This window comes from Lissotriton vulgaris, chromosome 7, assembly GCF_964263255.1.
Source record: "Lissotriton vulgaris chromosome 7, aLisVul1.2, whole genome shotgun sequence".
Taxonomy (NCBI): domain Eukaryota; kingdom Metazoa; phylum Chordata; class Amphibia; order Caudata; family Salamandridae; genus Lissotriton; species Lissotriton vulgaris.
In genome coordinates this window covers 1,460,833,907-1,460,860,892 of record NC_141695.1, presented here as the reverse complement: position 1 = coordinate 1,460,860,892, position 26,986 = coordinate 1,460,833,907, and the positions used below count along the sequence as shown (strand labels likewise).

Here is a 26,986-nt window from a genome sequence, read left to right as displayed (position 1 = left end):
CTGGCAGCTAGGACTGGTGAAAGTATTCCGCTATACCACACGACCAACTGTAATTCGGAACATCTAGTCTACATGATTAAATGTCCTTGTGGATTGCTTTATATAGGTAAAACAGAACGAAAGATTAAGATACGTCTATCAGAACACAAGAGTCGTATCCGCAACCAAAATACCACATCACCTCTGGCATCACATTGGATTGAACAGCGACATACAGTGGCTCAAATTAAGTTTCAAATAATTGAACTGGTCCCTAAAAGAGAAGGTATGGACAATTCAAAGATCCTCCTCCAGAGGGAAGTCTTCTGGATAAAAAAACTTCAAACCTTGACGCCCTTCGGGCTCAATGACAAATTGGAAATGAGCTGTTTTTTATGAAAAATAATCTCAATAGCTGTCCAGCGATACACGTGACATTCCGATACACCGATATCTTTATAATCATCACACATAACATCTTTGTAAAAATACAGTGTAGATGGGTTATAGAATATAATCCCCTGAATATTGTTAGAATCGATGGAAATGAGGTTTAATTTCATGTAATAATGTATTAGGTATTTTACAGTTGTGTACACCTGCTAACTGTTTCATGTATAATTTTTTTTTTTAAACAAACCAGTTTCTTTATTTGTGTAAATTCATGCTACAACGTCATTTATATTTCATGGTTTTATTGTTGTTTCATTAATTTATAGTTTGTATAGAAAACCACCAGTACTAGTTAAAAAGTAATGATTCAGATTTGCTCGGAATTCGCCTCGCAGCGTTCTTTGGATAAAGTTTTGTTTAAACTCAGGGTTTTGCTCATGTAAACACAGTCCTTTGTTAGTGTCTAGCTTGCGGGTCCCAGATACACGTGGTATATAGGTCGGGTGATGACAAGGAAGTGCATCTTTCCCCGACCGGCGGTGAAGGCATAGAGAGCGTTCGAAAAGGCGGCGATATTGGTGAGTTATCTCAATGCAACATGCTTTTAACTGACAAGCTTACTTCGGGCGAGTTCGTAAATCGTTTTCCTTACGTCTTGTTTCCTTTAGAGGACGTTCATAAGATCCCGACCTTGGTATAGGAGAGCATTCAAACCAGCTTTGGCAGGTGAGAGCCTTCACTCGAGTAATTGGTGTGAGCGTCGTTTTGTAAAACCAGAAACGCGATGTTAAATCCTGGATTTTCTTTCTTGTCTTGCTTTTTAGAAATACGTGGCTTATACACAATAAAGAGGTGAGACCTACGGCACACTAATGATGTGTTCTCAAAGTTTTTACATAAATGTTTCTAAGATAGTGAATTGAGTTAGATCTATAGATGTTTTCTTGTGTCTTTTCGGCAGGACGCTAGAGTGTGAGAATACCACATTCTTTTGGTAAGCGACTTCTTGTTGTTATGTTGTGTAGTGCATTAGTTTCTTTGTATGTTTCCAACGGTCCTTTGCAACCAAGACCTTTTATGTTTTTTAGGTTTGTCAGAGTGGACTTTCAGGGCTCAATAATATAATAGAGCTCAATAGGATTTATTACGGTGAGAATCCAATCTGTATATTCTAACAATTGGTTCTTCAGCACACAGGGAACTTTAAAATTGATTTGGTGTACAATCAAGTTTTATAATGGATTGTTCTAGGGTAGGATTTTAGCATGATAACAAATGAAATAAGGTTGACGTAATTTGGAATAGGTTTGGTCTTTGTTCAAAAAGTATTTTGGCATCGTATAATATTGTTTCCTTTCTTCTCCTTCTTTATTTCTTGTACAACAGGAACCCCTGACGAAGGGACAAGAGTGTCCCGAAATGCATTGGGTGCTCAAGAAATGTTTTTGTTTTAAAATGAATCCATAAATTGAATGTAATACAATGATTGATGTATATATTGTCATCACTAATGGAAAATGAAAAATATGCAATTTTTTTGGAGAACATGTTGATGGTTAAAACATATTAAATTTGAGAATGAAAAGTAATTGAAAATTGTTTTTGATTATCATTTAAGTTGTTGCATGCTGTAGTCCTAGCTGCCAGTTGAAGGGGTTAGGCCACTTTCATAGCTTTTTTAAAAAAGCAACTTTATTTTTCTAAATGCAGGCCGTTTTCCTTAAAGAAAACGGGATGCATTTAAAACAAAAAAAAGAAATGTTTTCTTTTCATTTTTTAAGGGCGGGCAGTGGTCCGTGGGACCATTGTCTGCTCTTAAAAAATATGTTCACATACTTTCACAAAGGACAACGGATCCCCTGGGGATCCTTCCCATTTACGACTGGCTTACCACCTTTTTGAAGTAGGTGGTAAAGTGCAATTTTTTGCGATGCATTTGTGATCGCAAAACATTTGTACATCTCCCTGTGACTCTCTATTAGGAAGGGTTACTGACTCGCAAAATATGGTTTGGACATGCTACAACCCTTAAACTGCCCGATTTTCTGTTTGCAACCACTAAAAATGGACATACATCTGGCCGCAGGATTCCCACCTCCCCGACCCCTCCACAGATCATAGCTTTTATTTTTACTGCATGTTGTTCATTTTCATTTAAAGGCAATTGGATTCTTTTTCAGAATTTCAATCTGTATGCAATGATAATTTTAAAAAAGTGAAGATTACTGCTGCCCGACATAGATAACCACCGAGCGACATAAACACGGCGCCCACACCAAAATACGATACATATCCTCCCACATACAATCTCACACATCTGTCCTCCAGAGTACACGAAGCTCAGATTTACACCTCTACAATGTGCTATCTCAGCTATGGAGAAAAATTATAATGAAAAGCCATGAAAAGCATGCGCTGCCTCTGGCTAGAAAGACATCACAAGTTCACACCTTGCACAGCAGAAAAACCCTGTAGAAAATGCACATTTATAATGACTCGTCATATAAGAACAGGTTTGTGCCTCGAGATGTACATATTTTTACGTCACACACTCTATAGACAGCTGGGCTGCCTCAAGGTTACACGGATTGTTATGTTCATGCTTTCAAAAGTATGACTCATTCAGAATTCGTAGTCTCACATTTTGGAATGTGGTTATGACGTATTCCAGGGGTGACTGACGCAGTCCTAGGAGAGCCATGTATAAGCTGGAATTTCAGGACAGCCTGAACATATAAAGTACTAACAATAAACAACATAATATATTTGTAAAGGACATGTTCATTCCTTTGGGCATCTTGGTGCTGAAAAATAAATGTTTATCACTAACCAACTTAATGGTATGTATTTTACAGACATTGGTGGGTGAAAGGCTGAGTACACTTGCCCAGAATCTGCACGATGACCCCAGTGGTGTGGTTATAATGTTATAAGATGCAGCGCTTAGCAGTGTGGTGGATAAAGAAGTGTGAGAAAGACACGTAGTATATGGTTTTCAGTGAGCTGTTTTTTAGCAGTTCTGCAGGTCCCTGTATGGTAGCTGTTGGACTTGGCCCTTTTTGGCTAAAGTTACTTAAACTTTTTGCCTTCCTCCTAGACCTTTTTCTGACATAATGTTGCCGACTTAGATGCTTTGGGCACTTTGCCACTGCTGATCAGTGTCAAAGTGCAGGTGTTTCCTGTATACCGTGTTATGGTAATTCGTTGTCCATAATTGGTATGTTTGTCTTACTAGTAAAGTCCCTAGTAAAGTGCACTATGTGTGCCAGGGCTGGTAATTCAAATGCTACTAGTGGGCCTGCAGCACTATTTGTGCCACCCACACAAGTAGCCCTAAAAAGAGATCTCAGGCTTGCCACTGCAGTGCCTGCACACAGTTTGTAAACTGCCATGTTGTCCTGACAAGTGCACCCACTTGCCAGGTCTTACCTTCCCTTTTTATGCACATCAGACACCCCTGTAGTAGGCTCAAAGTACCCCCCTGGGCAGGGTGCAGTGGATGTGAAAGGTAGGACATGTACTGAGGTGTGTACCATGTCCTGACAGTGAAATACTGCCAAATTCGTTTTTCACTGATGCAAGGCCATCTTGCCCATAGGACATAATGGGGAATGCTGTGTCCCATGTTTCCAACATGTCTTCCCATAGGCATAAGATGGAGAGATGGAGTTTAATGTGCCTGACCTCAGAATTTAATAACACATCTTTTTGTGAAGTTGGTTTTTAAATTGTGTTTTTAAAAACCACATTTTTAGAAGTGGCTAGTTTCTTGCCTTAAACCATCCTGTGTGCCTCCGCCTGTTTGTATGTTGACCATCTGGGTTTGGATAAGACAGGGTCTGGGGAATGTCCTGACCAAAAAACAATTCAACATCTGCCAAAGTCATTACAGTGGAAGACGCAGCTTCTGTTAGTTCTTTGTAATAGGCAGTCGGATTCTTTCTAGAATCTGGTAGCTGAGCCTTCAATGATAATACCTCACTTCTCTTCCATGGCGTATACACCCATTGTTCCTGAAAATGCGCATCTATTCTATTTCTAGTGACAGCCCTTGTGACAGGATCCACCACCTCAGGAATCTCGGGATGAAAAATAGGGTGAACCTCGCGCATAGGATGTAGACCTGGGAAATGAGGCGTGCCTATAGAGGGTAATTCATTTCTATATTGTAATAGGGCACGTAAACTACTCATTACCTCTTTCACTCCGGTATTCGTTCTATAGGCTCCGGCCTGTATGTCTCGTAAAACCGCTGGAGCCACACCTCCATACCCTTGTTCCCATAGCGGTATCAGTACATTTGACATATGCCACAAAGCATGCTGTTGCATCAAGGGCTCAAAATCCTTCATAGTGGACCAAATATCTTCAAACGAATAAATATTATTCCTGGCCCACTGACATGCCTGATTAGCCACCATACTCTTCTCATCTAAACCAACTGTAGAACGCGTAAGCAACTTCCGTACCTGTGAGAGTAATCCACTACCTGCACCTCGACTCGGTGTTAGCATCTCCTGACTGGGGGTGGTACTAGCTGAAACAGTAGGGAGTGCTAAAGAAAATTGGGAGGGGGCAGGCGAGGTAGTCTGGAGTAAAGAAGCGAGGGGTGTCGAGGGCAAGGACTGCTGTGGGGCACTTGCTGAAGGACCCGGAACTTCACTACTGGGGGCTGGAACTGGCAAGGAGGGGTACAGGGGCTGTGGGGCATAAGGGGGAGGGGGACGGGTATTCAAAATGTCTTCCATCTCATCTGGATCATCCTCTCGTACTACATAACTTTTATTTTCTTTCAACCTACAAAGTCTATCTGAGCGCTCCATACGTAGCGCATTCTCATTTCCAACCTGTTCTCTCGCCTTCTGCGCCATAGTCTGAGTGGACTTCTTATAAGCCTCCTTCTCGTCTCTCAACTTGCGCTGTCTGGCTTCTTTCTGCCACACTCGCAAAGAATCAAACATACTCTGACGGCTGCGCCTAGCAAACAATTTGTCCTGGACATAATCCAATTTAGCTTCATCGAAAGAACCCGTTAAAGGCCATTGTAAATCCACATTATCAGCAGTGTACCGGTGCCACAAAGTACCAAACAAAAGCGGGACCAATCCATGTTTAACATACATATCAAAGCTTGGAGTGCCTTCAGGGGGTGCAGGTTGGCTCTCGGCCAGTCTAGTATCTGAGGGTCGACAACAACATCCAAAACATCGTAACTTACTAAAACACGGCATTTTTACTTCGGTGTGAAAGAAACACTCCTGCACAGGCTACGTTACCTTGAGTCGCTAGCTCGAGCTCGTTCATACACACATATAGGCATACATTAGGAAACCACACAAGCACATACACAATACCTCCAAACACGTGTTATCAAATGGGACAAGGCCCGTCGACCAAGTCCTGGGGAACCTGGACTCTACCGCAGACCGAACAGTACACTAACTGTTCTGAGGATGGGGAAATGAATCCGCTCCCCGTGCGGCACTACAGATCACTGCGCACTTTACCACGGGAGACCCAGGACTCACCTTCACTGAACCACCACTCTAGGAGTTCAGGGCAAGCACCGGAGTCCACCCGCGATGAGCCACGCCTTCACCACAGTACCACCCGGTCGGATCGCTACAAACAATACTTCTAGCTATTCCCCCCAGCCTCATTAAGTCTGTCAGAGCGCTGACTCGCACTCTGAGTTCCCCGGAGCACACTAGCCCCGAGAGCACACCGGCTCCTTAAACCACTGGAGACACCCTAGTCTCCCGGAACACTCCAGTTCCTGAAACAATCACAGGTGGACCACTCACCTTCCGTAGGCGGCACCGACCTCTACCGTTCTCCACCTCCGGCTGCCAGGACCAACACGGTCAGCTTCAAGTTCCGCCTTCTGGACCCCGGCGTAGGATCCGAACCGGGACCTCTCCCGATCAGCAGGGTGGGGCAGCGCTGCGAGAACCAAGCTCGGCATCAGATGGGTACCCGGGCCCACCGTGCCGACCAGCGGGTCCCCGGTCTTCTGCTACCCACTTACGGGTGAGAAAGATCCTTATCGCGGGGTCCCTATTCGGGCGCCATCTGATAAGCGTGGCTCAAATCCACCCGAGTGACTTACCGCACTCACCTATAGTCACTATATATGAAGTCAGCCGGACAGTGGAGAAGAATAAACAAAAGTCTTTATTAGGCCAAACAACACTCATATGAGAGGGCCCTGTCCGACCTCACTCCTAGGAGTGCGAACGAGAGGACTGACTCTCTACATCACAGCAATACATTATAATGCCACACGTCTCGTTGGGGTACGCCCCTTCTGGAAAAGTACTGAAACTTAGACCAACGAACAATGCCATCATACAGCAGGCATCTGCACCTGCAAGAGATACATCGCTATCTTTACCCAAGGCCATGGAGCTAGGCTTCAGCGTCTCTGGTGCATGAGAACATTACTGATAAAGAGACTTGTTAGTTTCGGCCACAGTAAGCCGAGAAACGAAAACTGCTGTCTTAGGGAAATTCTCTATTCCTGCGGGAGGGGCAGATGAGCGAGTAAGGCTCGTGATCACAGAGGAATACACAAAATGGTGGCACACAGGCTAAGCTAAGGAGCTAATATGATCACACGTACATTTGAATAATAAAAACAGCAAGCGGAAGAATTCAACACAGGTGCATATACGAACTACATTAGTTAGCCATATGATGCTAATTCACACATCATTAACGGGTAATTGGGGTATCAAAAAGTGAATTCTATCAACCCCAGAGAAGGGTAAGTGAGACAGCAACAGGCTGGACTGCATTTGATGTGAGGGGGAAGGAGTAGTGAAGAGGGCTGTGTTGCTGCAGCAAAAGGATTGCTCCACCTCCTGCTGAGCGTCTGGGGCCCAGACCTGCACTATCAAAGGAAGAGGGTGTGCACTGGCAGGAAGACACCCGGGTCTGGTTTGGACTGGAGTCAGAGCCCCCTGCACACAAAGACTTCAAAGGCATTTAGGGGTATAAGTGTGAGAGCTGAAACCCCTGAACTCAAGACTGAAATCCAGATTGAAAAAGAATCTAACCTACTTTGTGATCAAGAGGAACCTCTACTAAAGAAGAACAGTTGAAGAGGCTGAAGAGAAGGACTGCCCTTGCTGTGTGTTCTGGGGCTGGCCTGCAGTTTGCTGATTTGACTAAGGAGAGGACAAGGGACTTTGCTGTGTGCTGTGTCCCCTTGCTTGTGAGGACTTTGCTGTGTGCTGTGTCCTGAAGTAGCGTGTCTCCAAGGACCCGAGGAGAGCTGGTCCTCTGTTGTGGAAACTCAGGAACATAAATGTGTCTGTATCTCAGCGACGCCTGGTGCGTGGTGCTTTTGCATGCCTGAGACTGCTGTGGTCCGTGGTACTGTTTACGAGGTGCCCATGATCACATTGCACCCTGCAGCGTGAAACATCGCCCATGCTGCTGTATTGCTGTTTGTGGCCCAAGCCGTCATTGTAACTGAGGCTGTGAGTGAGGATCACCCCCACCGGCCCGAGGACAATGGGCTACAGGATTTCTGGAAGACTGCTGTGTGGTCTGTGTTACTGTTTATGAGGTGCCCCATGATCACATTGCCCCTGCAGCATGAAACATCATCCACGCTGCTGTATTGCTGTTTGTGGCCCGAGCCATCATCGTAACTGAGGCATTGAGTGAGGATCACTGCCGCCAGCTCGAGCCACAACGTGCTAAAGAATTTCTTGAAGCTAAGAAAGCTGCAAGGTGAAAGGGATCGTGATCATTGTTCACCGAGAGGAATCTGCCCAAGATCTCAATGGGGGTGAAATAAATAACTCAAAAAACGTGACTGTTGCCCAAGCACACTCAGCATGAAATACACACACACATCCTTCCCAAAGTGCCTAATAAATTCAGAGGATTGTCCTTGAAAATTGTATGTGTTCAAATGTATATCCTGGAATGCAAATCCCATTAAGAGGTAAATAATTATCAATCAATCCCTCCAAAAAGTTGAAAGGAGGTGCAGCTTTCATTAAACACACCCATATTGATGAAATAGTGCCAGCCAAGGTTGGCACAAAACAAGCTGAAAAGACGTTGTTGTCGAAAGCAAGCAATAATAGCGATGGAGTGGGGTTTCTGCTACACACGGAGGCAGCCATTTAGCATATGAATACCAGTGCTTTTATAGCATTAAAGATGAAGCGCCATTTCATCGTGAAATCCCTTTGGGACCCTTTAGTACTGAAAAGCTTGTGCGACTCAATCTTTTATTTGTATTGCAGGAATGCAAAGACACAAAATGCAATGTTCTCATACAAAGGAAGCACGTTCCCCTGTTTATCTACACCAAATTACAGACACAGGCCTAGGGACAAAAAAGACACCTAAGAAACATTCCAAATGGCACCACACAGGATGGTGCACACTAAATAAGGCCACTCCTGTGCTCTGTAGCAGTGGTCCGGAAGGTCCCAGAGTAATGCCCATAAGGGAAAGAGCAGTTACAAGAATCTTAGTCTTGTAAGGTGGGGCCATGGGTTCCTTTCAATTTCTGGACAAAAAACACATGCAAAGACACTGAGCACAGTCTCCAACTGCATCAGTTGACATGGAGGGTCAGTTTGTTACTCCTATGCTCCCTCCAGTGCCCCAAAAAACTGATTTTGTGCATGTGCTGGAGGCAATTAATTTTCTTCATAATGGGCAACTCAGTGTCAAGCACACCCAATGACCGTGTGCCACATTGAAATGCTGGTCTGTGCACTGATTTCAATATTGAAAGCCGTACTTAAACTTCATAAACATTTAGGTGACGACACAAAATGAGTTTGACTTCTAGAGGTTGATCAAACAAATGGTCGCAGAATTTCCTAAAGAAAACTTAGTAATAGGTGACGACTGTAAGAATTACACCCACTGTGCTGTTGACCAGTGATCTGATTCCTGCTACTTGCCTTCCAAAGACTACCAAACCTCTAGGTGAATCTTAGAAACCAAAGCTCTTCTTGATATCTGGTGCTTGGTGTGACACCTGTCAGATTGGAATACACATTTTATTCACCGACACACTGATCAAATATCAGAACTAATTTACTTTTTATAAGTAAGGACATCTTGAATAAGTAGATCTCATCTGAAGTTAAAAAAATAATTCAACTGTCTTCCTTGTCTTCCCAACTTTTGACCTGGACCAATACTTAGGTAATTTTTTTATATAGGATCAGAATGCCACTTTAAGCCACAATACAACTGAAGCCCACACAAGAGATGCACCTTTGCATTTGGAAATAGTAACCTTAGAATCACAGTGAAATACCATGGTGGGAAAAACAGAATCAGTAAATTCCAAGGAAAATACATGAAGACCAAGGAGCAAAAAACAATGGGCCCGATCCACAAAGGCAATCTAAGATAAAATTCTAACTTTACTACTTTTGATATTCACAGAGGCCGTTTATGAGTCGTATCTTTACACCCGCGATCGGGCCGGAATCTCTGGCTTTGGCCGTACTCTCTGCACCCGGGCTGTACTCTCCAGCTTAGTACGTACTCTCCGGCTTGGGCCGGATGAAGTGTAATCAATGTGCCGGAAGGCAATTTTTACGAAAAGGAACATTAGGAATGTGTGATAAATGGTAGAGGAGGTCATGAAAATCAGTTTGGGCAGGGGAAAGGGTGTAGCCGGGCACAACATGATATCCCAGAAAAGTTTGCTCCTTTGCATCATGGTACGAGCGGTCCACAATTTGTGCTCCCCTCAGTGTTGACTGTGGTGTTGATCTGTATGGGGCCGAAGTGTTGGGGTTTTCAAAACACAACAACATCCTAAGAACCAAGAACAAATTTCTCTGGAATCTTGCATTTCTTCCAGGTAGCACCAAGCTATATCCCTTGTTTACTGACCTAGAATTCACTAGGGTCTTGGATAAAATTTGCCTGTGGCCCTTGATATATTGGAGATGCGTGTGGACCACTCCTGAACTTGCCCATTATGCTGAATGCCTAAAAGATGTCATGAAGGGTGACCAATCTAGTAAAATCTCATGGCTCAAAAACATGAAGTCCGTTTTGTACTCATTAGGGCTCCAGTGGGATCATTCGGACATATCTGTTTTCCCACCAAAGGCTGTGATGAAAAAGAAATACTGGTCACTTGTGGTGACTGAAGAATCTTGGCAGCAAGCCACGCCAAGTTAACCAGTGATTTCAAGGAAATTAAGTCTATTCAGGGGCTGGAGTCATTTTGGGACATAGTGTCCGTTCCACTCGATGGTAAACTTTACTTTCAGTTCAGTAAAGGCACAGGATGGCAAAGGAGGCACCTTTTGCCCCATTTGCGACTACCCGAAAGAAAGTGTCTCCCAAGTCTTGTTTGCGTGCCCAGGCTATTTATCCCCTCTGTATACTTGTTTTGCATGCATTCGTAGGATAATAGGTGTACAGAACCATCAGGAAGCCCTCCGAATTCATAGATCAGATTCTCGCCCAGTAATAGGCATTTGTATTGCTAAATTTCTGGGTGCAATGTGGGTGCTTCATAACAAAGCCCTTTGCTTCCCTTCTATGTGATTTTTCTTTTTGGTAAGTGCACTGTATTTGGTATGTATTAATGCTGCCATAACTACGTTCTGTTTTAATAACCCTCTCCCATTTGATAACCAGCTGTGCATATGTTTTATGCTTATATCTTCATGTAATAATCAACGTATTTCTTATGTGATCTATTTTGTGATGGACTTTTAACTACGTCACATACTGTATTTATTGTAAATGGTTTGAACTTTTATGGCCCTGGGAGCTGAAATAAAGTGATTTCATATGAAATGCCTTTGTGAATCTGGCCCTAAATTCTTACTAATCAAAGACAAAAATGAAAGATGACAACATCCCCACATGAAAGATGACAACATTATTGGAACCTCTGCAGACTTCTGCACAGCAGAATAACTGGGGACGTTCTACTGGTGAAAACAATACTTGACACCTCCATACTACATTAGACACCACTAGCCACTTTCTTCAAAAGCATATCAACCTGTGTTCAAAAAAACAATGTACCTTCAATGTACATGCAATGGTACCTTCATCAAATATAAACCATTGTAATTAGTCAGTTGGAACACCCACACTGCCCAGCATTGCCCTACAGCATGCACTTCTATTATCTCAGGCTAATCCTCAAAATTCCAGCTATTTTTCACCCTCCAACACAGTGCAATGTTCTTTCTCCTACTGCATGGGATCCGCTTCCCTAATAACGTAATTCCATCAATCAACCAATAAAGGATATTTGAAGCATAACAAATCACCTGTGAGGGTCTCAAGGCACTGGATTTGGGGCTTGTATCATGGTGATATGTCATCTGAACAGCCGGGCCTTGATGCCTTTCCTGAGTTGCTGGTGTAATGGGGTGGTCTTGAGGTGCAGGGTAAGGTCATTCCAAGCTTTAGCCACCAGGTGTGAGAAGGAGTGTCCTCTGCTGTTGCTTTGGTGGATCTGCAAGAAAGAGGGGGGCAGATCGTAGGTGTCTGGTTGGTTGATGGAAGGTCATATGTTTGTTGATGTAAGCTGGTTCTCCATTGTGCAGGGCTTTATATGCGTGGGTCAACATATTGAACAGGCATCTGTTCTGGATTGGGAGCCAGTGTAGGGTACTGAGATGGAGAGTGCGTGGGTACGTCTGGGGAGGTTGAGGTTCAGTCAGACTGCTGAGGTTTGTATTATCTATAGTCTCTTTATGACGCTATGACGATTCCTATACACAGTGCTTCCGTGTAGTCCAGCCTCATGGTGACGATGGCCTGGTTGACGCATGCATAGGGTGTGGAAGCAGGCGGATGAAGCTGGTTTTACCTTTTTCTTCCTGGAAAGCTTGCTGTCCAAGATGATGGCGAGGTTGCGGACGTGGTCGGTCGGGCGGGGGATAGGCCGGTTTCAGTAGGCCACTATGTGTTGTTCCATTGAGAGGTGTTGTTCACAAGATAAGGACTTCCATCTTGTCCGTTTTGAGATAAAGACAGTTGTCCTTCATCCAGTCATCGATGTTCATCATACATCTGTGGAAGTTAGCTTAGGTGGTGGAAGGTTCTTCTGATAGCGAGGTGATGAGCTGGGTGTCATCAGCATTGGAGATGATGTTGAGTCCGTGTGATCTGACGATGCTGGCCAGGGGCATCAGGTATGTGTTGAAGAGGGTGGGGCTGAGGGATGATCCGCCCCCTTCTGTATCACTTTGTTCGCCCTAAGTTGGCAGGGTATGCTCAGACGTGAGTCCCTTGCTCACTTGGCCACTGGATTCAAGATAGCCTGGCTGATGAGGATTATGAATCCGAAACCGGTCCCAGGATGCTTGTTTCCGGTCCAAGGAACACATGGCTTGGCAGTTCGGGCTGGACTGTTCCCATGAGGCACAGGGTCAGACTGATTTGCATATGGCCATGTCTGAACTGGGGTGGCTGAGTGAGCTAAAGAATGGTAATGGATTAAACCTAGATCAGTTGACTGGGGGTGAGTGTTTGATTTGCTCAAACGCTCCGTCCATCATCCCCTTTTGTATCATTTTGTTCGCCCTAAGTTGGCAGGGTATGCTCAGACGTGAGTCCCTTGCTCACTTGGCCACTGGATTCAAGATAGCCAGGCTGATGAGGATTATGAATCCGAAACCGGTCCCAGGATGCTTGTTTCCGGTCCAGGGAAGACATGGCTTGGCAGTTCGGGCTGGACTGTTCCCATGAGGCACAGGGTCAGACTGATTTGCATATGGCCATGTCTGAACTGGGGTGGCTGAGTGAGCTAAAGAATGGTGATGGATTAAACCCAGATCAGTTGACTGGGGGTGAGTGTTTGATTTGCTCAAACGCTCTGTCCATCATCCCCTTTTGTATTGCTTTGTTCGCCCTAGGTTGGCAGGGTATGCTCAGACGTGAGTCCCTTGCTCACTTGGCCACTGGATTTAAGATAGCCTGGCTGATGAGGATTATGAATCGGAAACCGGTCCCAGGATGCTTGTTTCCCGTCCAGGGAAGACATGGCTTGGCAGTTCGGGCTGGACTGTTCCCATGAGGCACAGGGTCAGACTGATTTGCATATGGCCATGTCTGAACTGGGGTGGCTGAGTGATCTAAAGAATGGTGATGGATTAAACCCAGATCAGTTGACTGGGGGTGAGTGTTTGATTTGCTCAAACGCTCCGTCCATCATCCCCTTTTGTATCGTTTTGTTCCTAAAGATAAGGACTTCCATCTTGTCCGTTTTGAGCTTAAGGCAGTTGTCCTTCATCCAGTCATCGATGTTCATCATACATCTGTGGAAGTTAACTTAGGTGGTGGAACGTTCTTCTGATAGCGAGGTGATGAGCTGGGTGTCATCAGAATTGCAGATGATGTTGAGTCCGTGTGATCTGACGGTGCTGGCCAGGGGCATCAGGGATGTGTTGAAGAGGGTGGGGCTGAGGGATGATCCTTGGTGGACACAGCAGATGATCTTCTTGGGTTCCATGGTGAATGGTGGGGGACTGATTCTATGGGTTCTTCCAGTGAGGTATGAGGTGGTTCATTTGAGACAATCTCCCTGGATTCCAATGTGCTGAAATATATTGATCAGGATGTGATGGAAGACTGTGTCGAAGGCGGCAGACAGGTCAGAGAGTATGTGGGCTGCCGTTTTGCCGTGGTCCAGGAGGGCCCTGATGTCATTGGTGGCTGCGATCAGGGTTGTCTCAGTTCTGTGGTTGGCTCAAAATCCAGATTGAGAGTAATCCGAGAGGTTTTTGCATTCCAAGTGTTTGTTGAGTTGCTGGTTGATTGCCTTCTCGAGAACCCCTTCGCTGGGAAGAAGAGCAGGGAGATGGGCTGGTAGTTCTTAGGTTCTGGTGGATCGGCGCATGGATTCCTTAGGAAGTGCCTCACTTCATTGTGTTTATTGTCTTCAGGGAAGGAGGCTGAGGTGATGGAGGTGTTTAGGACTTTCCTGAGCTTGTCGCTAATTTTCTTGTTCCCGAGGTTGAAGACGTGGTGCGGCATGGGTCCATGGATACACCTGAGTGCATGGAGTTCATGGAGTTCATGATGGAGATTGTGGCTTGATTTATAAGAGGGTCCCAGTGGGTGATCAGGTATTTGGGTTTGTGTTTGTGATTGTGAGCAGAATTATGCTGTTGGTGGCAGTGGGTTGAGGTTTGAAGTTTTCTTAGATGGCAGAGATCTTGTTGTGAAAAAATCTGCCAGAGTGTTATACAGTTCTTGGGAAGGGGTGAAGCTGTTCTCAGCGGCTGGGGGATTGGAGAATTCCTTCACTATGGCGTATAATTACTTGCTGTTGTTAATGCTGGCTTCTATGCAGTCTACTAGGGTGCTCTTCTTTGTTTTCTTCAGGCAGCAGTGATACTGGTTGAGTGCTGTCTTGAAGGTGGTGTGGTCTCCTGTCTGTTTGCTGGTGTGCCACTTCCTCTCTAGTTTCCAGCAGTTGTGTATGGAGGATTTCAACTCTGCAGTGAACCTGCGGACTCTTGTGGCCGGTCTTTTGGATTTTTCTGGCTTGGCGTGGTCAAGTGTGTTGGCACATTTAGTGATCGACTGGAGAAGTTCTTTGCAGCCTGTTCAGGGTTGGATGTTGTGTCTGGGAGGTTGAGAGTCTTGTTTCATTGGTCTTCTGATATATTTTTCCAGTTTCTGTGCATTGAGCTGGGGGGCAAGGTGCCAGTGTTGGTAGGTCCTGGGATGGTGAAGTGGATGCTGTAAAGGTAGATCCAGGTGAGCTCGGAGACCTGGTTGTACTTGACTTTGTCGCTAGACGTAAAAATGGGGTCGAGCATGTGTCCTGCGATGTGAGGGGTGTCGTGGACAAGTTGCTTGAGGCTGATGTTGATCATGCTTTCCAAGAGGTTGGTTGTGTTAGAGTCACTGAGTCGTTGAGGTGGAACATAAACTGGTATTCTCCCCCTTCAGACGCTGACTAAGATTCAGATAGCCCCTCAGAGAGAAATTGAAGCACCCCAAAGGCCACAGAACAAATAGAAAGCCCATCTGTTCATGTCTACCTATGAGGAACAATGGGCTGTGTCATCTGCACAGAAGAAATGTTCAGCTTTCAGTTCCTGATCCAAGGCAAGATTTACAAAGATGTCTTTTTGCATACTTTCTGACTGCTAAAATGCCAGAAAAATTAAAATGCAGCGTTAATGTAATTGGCATTGACTACACATTGCTATCATGGAAGCTGACATACATTGCTTACAGCTTGTTCAGAAAGCTGCTCTGAAACTAGGCAACAAAGTAAAAAAAAAAGCTAATTATAGTCTTTATTCAACCCTTAAGGCTGATTTACAGATTATATCCAGAATTAATAATGCCGGAACTCATTGATCTGTTCCAGTCAGGATTTGTTAAGGGCTGTTTGGTACAGATAACATTAGGGAAGTGATTGATTGTAAAGAAATAATTGGGCAAAAGTGTGCCAGTAGATTATATTAGTATGGATGAAGAGAAACCATTTGCTGTTGTCTGTTGGTCTTGTTTGTGGACAAGGGAGGGAATTGAATTAAGCCTTATAATTGTCTTTAACACTTTGAATAAAGATGCAAAGTCAGTGGTTATAGTGTATGGAAAAAAAGTTGGGTGAATATAGGTCAGCTTCTGGTGCCAGGCCGGGATGCTTTATAACATTGCATGTATTTAACCTTGTTATAGGCCCATTAGCTTTGTTAGTGCTTAATTTGTGACAGAAAGAGTGCCAGCGACCAAAGCTCTGCTCAGAAGCCAGTGCGGTGCAATTAAACATTGGCACACCAAATATCAAGGAATTCACCTCTACCCCATTATCTCACTCTTGCTGGTCCCTGCTTTTTCACTTTGTCCCCTTTTTATCGTCTTTGTCTTCCCTCTCTTTTCCTGTTTGTGTGTTTTTCCCTCTCTTGGTAGCGGTCAATATCTGATACGGAAAAATGCGTGCCCGTCCCAGAAAATAAGTGCGGGTGGCACCCCACCAGCAACCACGTTACTAATTTAAGCTCTGGCTTTTATCATTCAGCAAAATACATATATTACCTAGCTGGAATGCACAGGATAAGAAAACAAGAAAGTTCGCACTGTGCAAGATGCCGTTTTCAATGATTGCACAGTGCGGGATACTTGTCAGCAGTTCGCGTAGTGCTACGCATAGCTCGCATAGTGCTAAGTGCGCTTCGCGAAGTGCTACTTCGCAAACTACACCCAGCCCTACTTTAAAGACACAGTGTGCCCCCAAAGTCAGTGCCTGGTGCGGTGGCACTGATCGCACTGCCCTTCGGCCCTGCATAAATGGAATCAGGATGTAGGTGTAAAGTTACAGGGTAAAGTTAAAGTATTACCTATGTGACAGATAGTGCAAGAGTTGCACTGAGTGGAAATTAAATCTTAACCTATATTTAGTGCAACAGAAAGCGATGCTTTTGGATGCCAACAAATATAGATGGTTTTTTGCCATCATTTTCGCAGTGGTCATTCCAATTTGTGTCGGGCTTGCCAGCATGTTGCAAGGATGTATTGACTAGGCCTGGGCGTGAAATTCAAATCTGCTCACTGAGTTTTAGGAGTGTTTCCCACTCAGCTTCCAAAAACGTTTCTTTCCTCACATGAGCTCACCAACGCAGTGGCGTAACAAAACTTGAGGGGGCCCCCCCTGCAAATGACATGGAGGCCCCCCCATTCTGCGTGCCATTCTAGAGCTCTCAGGCCAGCGATCCGCCATACTGCAGGGGATGCGGGGCTATTGTTACGCCACTGTCACCAATACAGCCCTTACAAGTAACACTCGATGGTGGAGTTAGAGGTTGGGCTTAGTCTGCCAGCAGGCTATCATAGGTGGTGGTCCATTCATTACAGGGACCCTGCCATAAGTAGGCCGGGGAAGTTTGCCCAATTTTAGGTGGGTTTCCTGATGCAGACTCCTGTCATGATATTACCAAACATCGGGCCCACTCATCGTTCAGTTTTGACAAAAATGCATCCACTGCTCCTTCTCGTTTCCGTTTTAAAACATTAGACAATGCGACAATGCAGTATTTCAACAGCAGATGTAACTACAAAGAGCACATTTTGATAATACATTTTATTAGTAGGCAATAGCCATTTTAAGAGGCATTGCATAGCTTCATATACACTTTGACCCCCATTCCATCACGGCCTCTCTCTCTCTCAGTCAGTCTCTCTCTCTCAGTCAGTCAGTCTATCTCTCTCTGTCATCCAGTCTCTCTCAGTCAGTCAGTCTCTCTCAGTCAGTCTGCAGGCAGTCAGTCTCTCTCTCTCTCTGTCAGTCAGTCGGTCTCTCTCTCTCTCTCTCTCTCTGTCAGTCTCTCTCCGTCAGTCCCTCTCTCTGTCAGTCCCTCTCTCTGTCAGTCTCTCTCTCTCAGTCAGTCTTTCTCTCTGTCAGTCCCTCTGTCTGTCAGTCTCTCTCTCATTCTCTCTCTCTCTCTGTCAGTCTGTTAGTCAGTCGGTCTCTCTCTCTCTGTCAGTCTTTCTATCTCTCTCTTTCTGTCAGTCTCTCTCAGTCAGTCAGTCTCTCTTTCAGTCAGTCTCTCTTTCTATCAGTCAGTCTCTCCCTTTCTGTCAGTCAGTCTCTCACAGTCTCTCTCTGTCAGTTTCTCTCAGTCAGTCTCTCTCTCTTAGTAAGTCTCTCTCCCTGTCAGTCCCTCTCTCTGTCAGTCTCTCTCTCTCAGTCTATCTCTCAGTCAGTCAGTCTTCCAGACAGTCTTTTTCTCCCCCTCTGTCAGTCTCTCTCAGTCAGTCATTCTCTCTCTCTCGCAGTCAGCCATTCTCTCTCAGTCAGTCTCTCTCTCTCTCTCTCTCTCTCTCTCTCTCAGTCAGTGACTCTCTGTCAGCCTCTCTCTCTGTCAGTCAATATCTCTCTGTGAGTCTCTCTCTCTCAGTCAGTCTCTCTCTGTCAGTCAGTCTCTCTCTCTGTCGGCCAGTCTCTCTTTCTCTGTCAGTCTCTCAGTCTCTCTCTCTCTCTCTGTCAGTCTCTGTCAGTCAGTCTCTCTCTCAGTCAGTCTCTCTCTGTCTCTCTCTCTGTCAGTCTCTCTCTATGTCAGTCTATTGTGGAAAAAGGTATGGCTGATGTTGATCAAAAACCTTTTTCAGAGTTGCCCGGCGCTAACCGCCTCTAATACCACTCGAGCTATCAAACAAAGAGGCAGGCGCTGGAGACTGGAAGGCAGGAAACAGAAGTTTATTCCGACGGAGCAGAACACGTCAACTCAGACAACAGGGTATCTTCTCGAGGTGCTCTAACCGCATCTCTGAGGCCTGGCCTCTTATACACAGGTTTATGGTCTTTATTACAGTTTATTGCATGTGGCACATTCTTGCAAACACTTTGAAGTACGGAAAGACATCCTCGGAATCCCCGCTTCAAGCCCGTTCCCACACACATTTACAGTAGAAGTCCCCACCCCGGTCACAACAGGTGACGATTGTCGCGCAGCTGGGCATTCCGCCGATTCCCGGAATGCATGTGGTCGATCGGATCTCATGGGGTGGGGGCTTTGATCAGTTCGTGGATCCTTTAATGGGAGAAGCTTCCTACTGTATGGGGGCAATAAACAGCATCCGCAGGGCCAGGTGGCGGCCTGGGAACGAGCAGGACAATCGGGCACAGAGGAAAGGGGGTTTTATCAAAGGATACGGGATATGAAAGGAATGGAGGGAGGTGTTGAGCTGGAAACAGGATGGGGTTCCGAGGCAGGGTTGCACTGAAGAGGGGTTTATGGCCCAAGCATGTGAGAGCGGAGGCTGTCAGTGCGCGGGGGGGGATGCCTGCGAGGTCAGGAGAGAGAGAGAGAGACGCGCTGGCTGGCTATCGGCGGTGGGCAGAGAGGCCATGGCATTCAAAATGGCTGCCGCTTACGTGCACGAATGGGCCCAAAAAGGGACAAGATGGCGCCGATAATGTTGACGCTGCAAACTAGATTTTAACACTATCTCTCAGCCAGTCAGTCTCTCAGTCTCTCTCTTTTAGTCTCTCTCTCTGTCAGTCAGTCTCTCTCTCTCTCCCAGTCAGTCTCTCTCTCTCCCAGTCAGGCAGTCTCTCTCAGTCAGTCATTCTCTCTCTACCTCAGTCAGTCCCCCTCTCTCTCTCTGTCAGTCTCTCTCTCAGTCAGTCTCTCTCTCAGTCAGTCTCTCGCAGTCAATCAGTCTATCTCTCTCAGCCAGTCAGTCTCTGCCTCTCTCTCTCAGTCTCTCTCTCTGTCAGTCAGTATCTCTCTACCTCAGTCAGCCAGTCTCTGTCAGTCAGTCAGTCTCTCTCTCTGTCAGTCAGTCTCCCTCTCAATCAGTCTCTCTCTCTCTCTGTCAGTCAGTCAGTCAGTCACTCTCTAAGTCAGCCTGTCTCTCTCTCGCTCTATCAGTCAGTTCTCAGCCAGTCTCTCTGCCAGTCAGTATTCAGTCTCTGAGTCAGTCAGTCAGTCTCTCCTCTCTCTCCTCTCTCTCCATTCTCTCTCTCAACTCTGTCCACTCTATCTCCACCCTCTCTCTCTCTGCTCTTTCTCAATTCTCTCACTCTCTCTCCCTCTCCACTCTTTCTCCACTCTCTCTCCACTGTGTCCATCCACTGTCTCCCTCCACTCTCTCTCTACTCTCTCTCCACTTTCTCTCCACTCTCTCTCTCTCTCCACCTTCTCTCCCTTCTCTCTCTCTCTCTCTCTACTCTCTCTCCACTCTCTCTCTCTCTCCACTGTCTCTCTCCACTCTCTCTCCACTCTCTCACTCTCTCTCCATTCTCTCTCCACTCTCTCTCCACCCTCTCTCCACCCTCTCCCACTCTCTCTCCACTCTCTCTCTCTCCAATCTCTCTCCACTCTCTCTCTCCACTCTCTCTCCACTCTCTTCACTCTCTCTCTCCACTGTCTCCCTCCACTCTCTCTCTACTCTTTCTCCACTCTTTCTCCACTCTCTCTCCACTCTCTCTCCACTCTCTTTCTCCACTCTCTCCCTTCTCTCTCTCTCTCTCTACTCTCTCTCCACTCTCTCTCTCCAATCTCTCCACTCTCTTTCTCCACTCTCTCTCCACTCTCTCTCCTCTCTCTCTCCTCTCTCTCTCTCTCTCTCTCTCCACTCTCTCTCCACTCTCTCCACTGTCTCTCTCTCCACTCTCTCTTTCTCTCTCTCCACTCTCTTTCTCTCCACTCTCTCTCGCTCACTCTCTCCACTGTCTCTCTGCGCTTTCTCCACTCTCTCTCTCTCCACTGTCTATCTCCACTCTCTCTCCACTCTCTCTCTCTACTCTCTCTCCACTCACTCTCTCCACTGCCTCTCTCTACTCTCTCTCTCCATCTCTATCTCTCTTCTCTCTCTCCACTCTCTCTCTCCACTCTCTCTCCACTGTCTCTCTCTCCACTCTCTCTCCACTGGCTCCCTCCACTCTCTCTACTCTCTCTCCACTGTCTCTCTCCACTCTCTCTCTACTCTCTCTCTCTCCACTCTCTCTCTCTCCACTCTCTCTCTCCACTCTCTCCACTCTCTCTCCACTGTCGCCCTCCACTCTCTCTCTCCACTCTCTCTCCACTGTCTCTCTCTCCATTATCTCTCTCCACCCTCTCTCTCTACTCTCTCTCTATCTCTCGCCACTGTCTATCTCCACTCTCTCTCCACTCTCTCTCTCCACTCTCTCTCTCCCCACTCTCTCTCCACTCTCTCTCACAAAGTAGTGTGTGTTCCATGGGCGAATTTTTACCTTCATCACCCTTCTCCTCTCTGCCTTGCACCCTTCTCGCCCTCCCCCTTGCACCCTTTTCTCCCTTCCCCTTGCACCCTTCTCCCCCTCCCCTTGTACCCTACTCCACCTCCGCCTTGCACCCTTTTCTACCTTGCATCATTCTCCCCTCTGCTTTGCACCATTCTCCCCTCTGCCTTGCACCCTTCTCCCCTCTACCTTGCACCCTTTTCCCCCCTGCCTTGCACCCTTCTCCCATCTGCCTTGCACCCTTCTCCCCTCTGCCTTGCACCCTTCTCCCCCTCCCTGTTGCACCATTCTCCCCTCTGCATTGCACCCTTCTCCCCTCTGCGTTGCACCCTTCTCTACCTTGCACCCTTCTCCTCTCTGCCTTGCACCCTTCTCCCCTCTGCTGTGCACTCTCCTCCCCTCTGCCTTGCACCCTTCTCCCCCTCCGCCTTGCACCCTTCTCTACCTTGCACCCTTCTCCCTGCCTTGCACCCTTCTCCCCTCCACCTTGCACCCTTCTCCCCTCTGCCTTGCACCCTTCTCCCCCTCCGCCTTGCACCCTTCTCTACCTTGCACCCTTTCCCCCTCTGCCTTGCACCCTTCTCCCCTCCGCCTTGCACCCTTCTCCTCTCTGCCTTGCACCCTTCTCCTCTCTACCTTGCACCCTTCTCCGCTCTGCCTTGCACCCTTCTCAGCCACCCCCTTGCACCATTCCCACCCAATGGAGGGGGCTGCCACCTGGAACAATGGCACCATTTCAAAAGCATGATGGACTAGGGCCAGCCCTGACTGGGCCCACACCAGACTGGGACAACCCCAGACTGGGCCCACACCAGACGCACTGGCGATCCAGGGGGGGCAAGTGCCCCTCCTTGCCCCCCTGCAGACGCCCATGGTGTGTTCTAACAAGAGTGCTTACCTGAGGGCACCATTTTGCTGCCTCATCCCTTCTCATATGAGCATTGCCCTGGAGAATGATGTCTCTGGTGGCCCCATCCAGGTATGCAGTCTAAATATCGAGTTTTTTTATCGAGTGGACATAATATCAAGTTAGGAATATTGAGTCTGCAAAAATATCCAGGTAAGTAATATCCAGGTAAGTAATATCGATTTTTATAGTAAAAAAGAAATACCGAAGGTAGTAATATCGAGTTGTTAATATCGAGTGTGTAAAATATCGTTTATGTTTGTAAGTAATTAATATCGAAAGTAAAAATATAGAGTGTCAGAATATCGAATGTAAAAATATAGAAAGTTAGAATATCGAAATTATAAATATAGAGTGTAAGAATATTTATTTTCGGATTTTAGACAGTAAAATATGTTATTTAAGTTATAAAAAAATATATATTTTTATATAATTTTTAATAAATAAATAAAAAAATATGTATATTTAAAAAAAATGTATAATAAAATTTAGGAGCGGGATGTGGGTTTTTAGCGGAATAGGGTGAGGAGTGTTTTAAAAAATGTAATTTTGATTTTTTTTTTATAAATTAAAAAAATATATATTTAAATAAAAGTATAATAAAATTTAGGAGCGGGATGTGGGTTTTTAGGGGATTAGGGTGGGGAGTGTTTTAAAAAAGTGAATTTTGAATTTTCATTTTAAAAAAGAAAAAAAAAAATTAAATAAATATTTAAATAAATGTATAATGAAATTTAGGAGCGGGATGTGGGTTTTTAGGGAAATGTGTGGGGAGTGTTTTACAAATTTGTTTCATAAAAATGTTATTTGTAATAAAATTTAGGATTGGGATGTGGGTTTTTAGGGGAATAGGGTGGGAATTGTTTTAAAATTTTAAATTTGTAATTTTTTTTGATAATTTAAAAAAAAATGTAAAAATGTTTACCTAAATTTAGGAATGGGATGTGGGTTTTTAGGGGAATAGGGTGGGTATTGTTTTTAAATTTTAAATTTTAAATATTTTTTTCTTAATTGTACAAAAAAAAGAATTACATTTAAAAAAATGTATACTTAAATTTTGGAATGGGATGTGGGTTTTTAGGTGAAAAGGGTGGGGAGTGTTTTGAAAATTTGAATTTTTAAAATTTTATATTAATTTTTATTAAAAAAAAAGTAAAAAATGTATTTACAAATTTTTAATAAAATTTAGGAATGGGATGTGTGTTTTTATGGGAATAGGGTGGGTAGTTTTGTTGAAATTTGTATTAATAAATGTAAAAAAATTTACAATTTTAAAAATGTATTTGGTTTAAAGAAATATTCACATTTTATGTTAAAATTTAGGATTGGGATGTGGGTTTTTATCGGTATAGGGTGGGGATTGTTTAAAAAATTTGATTTTGATAAATTTAATTTTGTTTTAATTATAAAATATTAAATGTGTATTACATTTTTTTTAAAACTCACTATAAAAATCAGGAGTTGGATGTGGGTTTTTATGGGTATAGGGTGTGGAGTGTTTTAAAAATTTTATTTTGTAAATTTTATTTAAAAAAATGTTAAAATAAAAAAATTAATAAATAGTACATTATATTGGTTTTGTGTACAGTACATTCCCTGAGTTTGTAGTTGATGGAGTGGGATTAGTTAATTATATTGTTTCATTGTCCAGCACCTTCCCTGAGTTTATACTTGGTGGAGTGGGAATAATAAATTATATGGGTTTTGTGTCCAGCACATTCCCTGACTTTATATTTGGTGGAGTGGGAATAGTAAATTATATGGGTTTTGTGTCCAGCACCTTCCCTGAGTTAGTACTTGGTGGAGTTGGAATAGTAAATTATATTGTTTGAGTGTCCAGCACCTTCCCTGAGTTTATAGTTGGTGGAGTTGGAATATTAAATTATATGGGTTTTGTGTCCAGCACCTTCCCTGACTTTGTACTTGGTGGAGTGGGAATAGTAAATTATATGGGTTTTGTGTCCAGCACCTTCACTGAGTTTGTACTTGGTGGAGTGGGAATACTAAATTATATGGGTTTTGTGTCCAGCACCTTCCCTAAATTAGTACTTGGTGGAGTGGGAATAGTAAATTATATTGTTTGAGTGTCCAGCACCTTCCCTGAGTTTATAGTTGGTGGAGTTGGAATAGTAAATTATATGGGTTTTGTGTCCAGCACCTTCCCTAAATTTGTACTTGGTGGAGTGGGAATAGTAAATTATATGAGTTTTGTGTCCAGCACCTTCCCTGAGTTAGTACTTGGTGGAGTGGGAATAGTAAATTATATTGTTTGAGTGTCCAGCACCTTCCGTGAGTTTATAGTTGGTGGAGTTGGAATAGTAAATTATATGGGTTTTGTGTCCAGCACCTTGCCTGAGTTAGTACTTGGTGGAGTTGGAATAGTAAATGATATGGGATTTGTGTCCAGCAACTTCCCTTAGTTTGAACTTGGTGGAGTGGGAATAGTAAATTATATGGGTTTTGTGTCCAGCACCTTCCATGAGTTAGTACTTGGTGGAGTGGGAAAAGTAAATTATATTGTTTGAGTGTCCAGCACCTTCCCTGAGTTTATGGTTGGTGGAGTTGGAATAGTAAATTATATGGGTTTTGTGTCCAGCACCTTCCCTGAGTTAGTACTTGGTGGAGTGGGAATAGTAAATTATATGGGTTTTGTGTCCAGCACCTTTAGCGCAAGCCTCTCTCACAGCTCTCACTGAAGAGCTGAGGGGGCCCCCTTCATTTACTGAAGAGAGTGGGGCCCCCCGCACCGTGGGGGCTGCGGGGGCGTTTGTTAGGCCCCTGCACCAACGTTAAGTTGGTGAGGGCAAGTGAGGAAAATCTTACTCAAGACCACCTCCCGGCAAAATTTCTCAATGCAGGAGGCCACGGATGGCCGCAACCGCTCGTGTTGAGAAACTTTGCGTTGACGTGGAGGAAGCTACAGCTCAAGTAGAACATCTACTCGAGTGGCAGAAAGAAGCAGCGCCCTCTTATGCTGCACATGGTGCCATTAGCGCTGATTTTCCAGCGCTGTAAAAACATTTGGCCCTAAAATCAGCACAAACGGCACAACCTAACGCACTCCGCCGCTTGTGGAACTCCGAGTAACGTGGTGGAGTTGTTTTGTCACTTTGCATAACTAGTTATGACTCCTGCTAATGTGATGTAGACATGTGTCCAGGATTTTAGGCGGGGCTTTTGATTTAGGAGAGAGATTTTCAATGTAGTTCTCTACGATAAGTTTACTAGGTATCTCTTTCTAGCACTTATTCACAGTAGAAGAAAGTTGAATGGCTTTTGTAGTGCGCACAAGATCTGTCTCTCAATGGTTTTAATATTTGCAAAGAAGCAGAATACTAAAAAGATAAATCTTGCGCACAGCCAAAGGCAAAAGCTGTTTTTTTTTTCAGCTTAGACCATTTCCAAATATGAAAATTTAATGTACCGCAGACTGAATTATAATGGGCAATGTGTTAGTCTAGTGTATTGTAACCCTTCAGTGAACTCTATACTTGATTTTTTTTACTTTTTTCAGATACTACGAAAGATGATGTCTATTTTACTGTAGAAATAATAAAAAATCATATTAAGAAAGTCATAAACAGCAATTAATTATGCTGAAGATAATTTGTGTGGGATGGGAACTGTCGATTGTAAAGGATTATAAATTTAGGTTTGCTTTAATGTACTTACTTTGATGTTTACTAAAATAATTATGATTAAAAGGGGCTTCTACAAGAGTAATTGCATAACCAAAGCCAGAGAAAAGTTCAAATTTCATGTTTCTGTGTAATGTTCCTCATGCAATGCTTCTAAGCCTGCGTAAACTGCACAGAGGCTCACGACCCTGGGACCAGCACAGTAGAACCACCAAATGCCTTATCTCTGCGTTCCCAAAATGTACCTGAGACGAGGCTAGCAATGCCAGATGGCTCACGTCACCCAGATACAACTCTTTCAGTTATTCTTTAACAAATCGCAATTTTGGGCAATTTTTTTTTTAACGGTTTTATATAGCGCAAACTCGACCGAACGGTATCAGAGCGCTTTACATGAGCACCAGTTGCATTACAGATGGACACATTAATTTGTTTGTTTTCAGGCACAAGGAGATTAAGCTTTTTGCCCAGAATCAGAGACTTGAACCTGGTTCCCCAGCTTCAAAGTCGACCGTTCTAGCCGTTTAGCGTTTAGAGGTTGAAGCGACTCCAGACTTTGCAAAACGCTGCTGCTCGTTTCCTCTTCAAAATTCCCAAATATGAATCGGCCAGAAGTGCCATCAGGAAATTAAACTGGTTTCCAGTGAGACAAACCTGAAAATTCAAGGACCTCTGTCTGGCATTTAAATTGCTGCACGGTCTTGGGCAAGACCATTTTAAGAGGAAACGCAAATGGTATGTACCAGCAAGGAAGCTTCATCAGTCCTTGGCTCAAGTAATGGGAACAGCCAGCTGCACAACACAGCAACCGGAGCACCTTGTACAATTTCATAACAAACTCACACTCACCTTTTGTAAATCTCATTACCACCTCCAGGCATGGTGCCACGTTCTCGCTAGTAAGTCCTCCCAACACTCTCCAGCCCGACAGTCAATGAAAGTATGCTAATTTATTAAAGTCACCCAACATTACAACACACTGTGAAGTAAATATGTACATTGGATGCCATTTATATGTCTTTGCCTTCCTTTGGCTACTAATAGTACTGGTTCCTTATGATGTGATTGTCTTTGCCAATCAGATTCTTACATGGGCTAATTTATTCAAGGCTTGCAAGAAGCTGCTACTTACAACAACTATGGAAACGACTCACAATTCACTGTCTATTTACTGTCATTGATGCTATGTACAACATTTCTGATCAAAATGTTTGGTGCTTACATATCAATAAAATTTAAATTGACATCGGTCAGTGTTGGCAGACATGAGATACATTTTTAGACTAACCGCCAGTTCTGAAAATATTTCCTGTGTAAATATTATGTGTGAACACATCTTTTATGCAGATATCCTGAAACTACTGCTTTGATACA

At 44.5% G+C, this 26,986-nt stretch overlaps 1 protein-coding gene across 2 annotated transcripts in view; it reads right to left on the bottom strand.

Annotated features, from left to right (window-relative positions):
- The window catches only part of PPP1R16B (protein phosphatase 1 regulatory subunit 16B), a 397,098-nt gene that overhangs the window by 249,090 nt on the left and 121,022 nt on the right, over window positions 1-26,986 (bottom strand). The window lies entirely within an intron of this gene.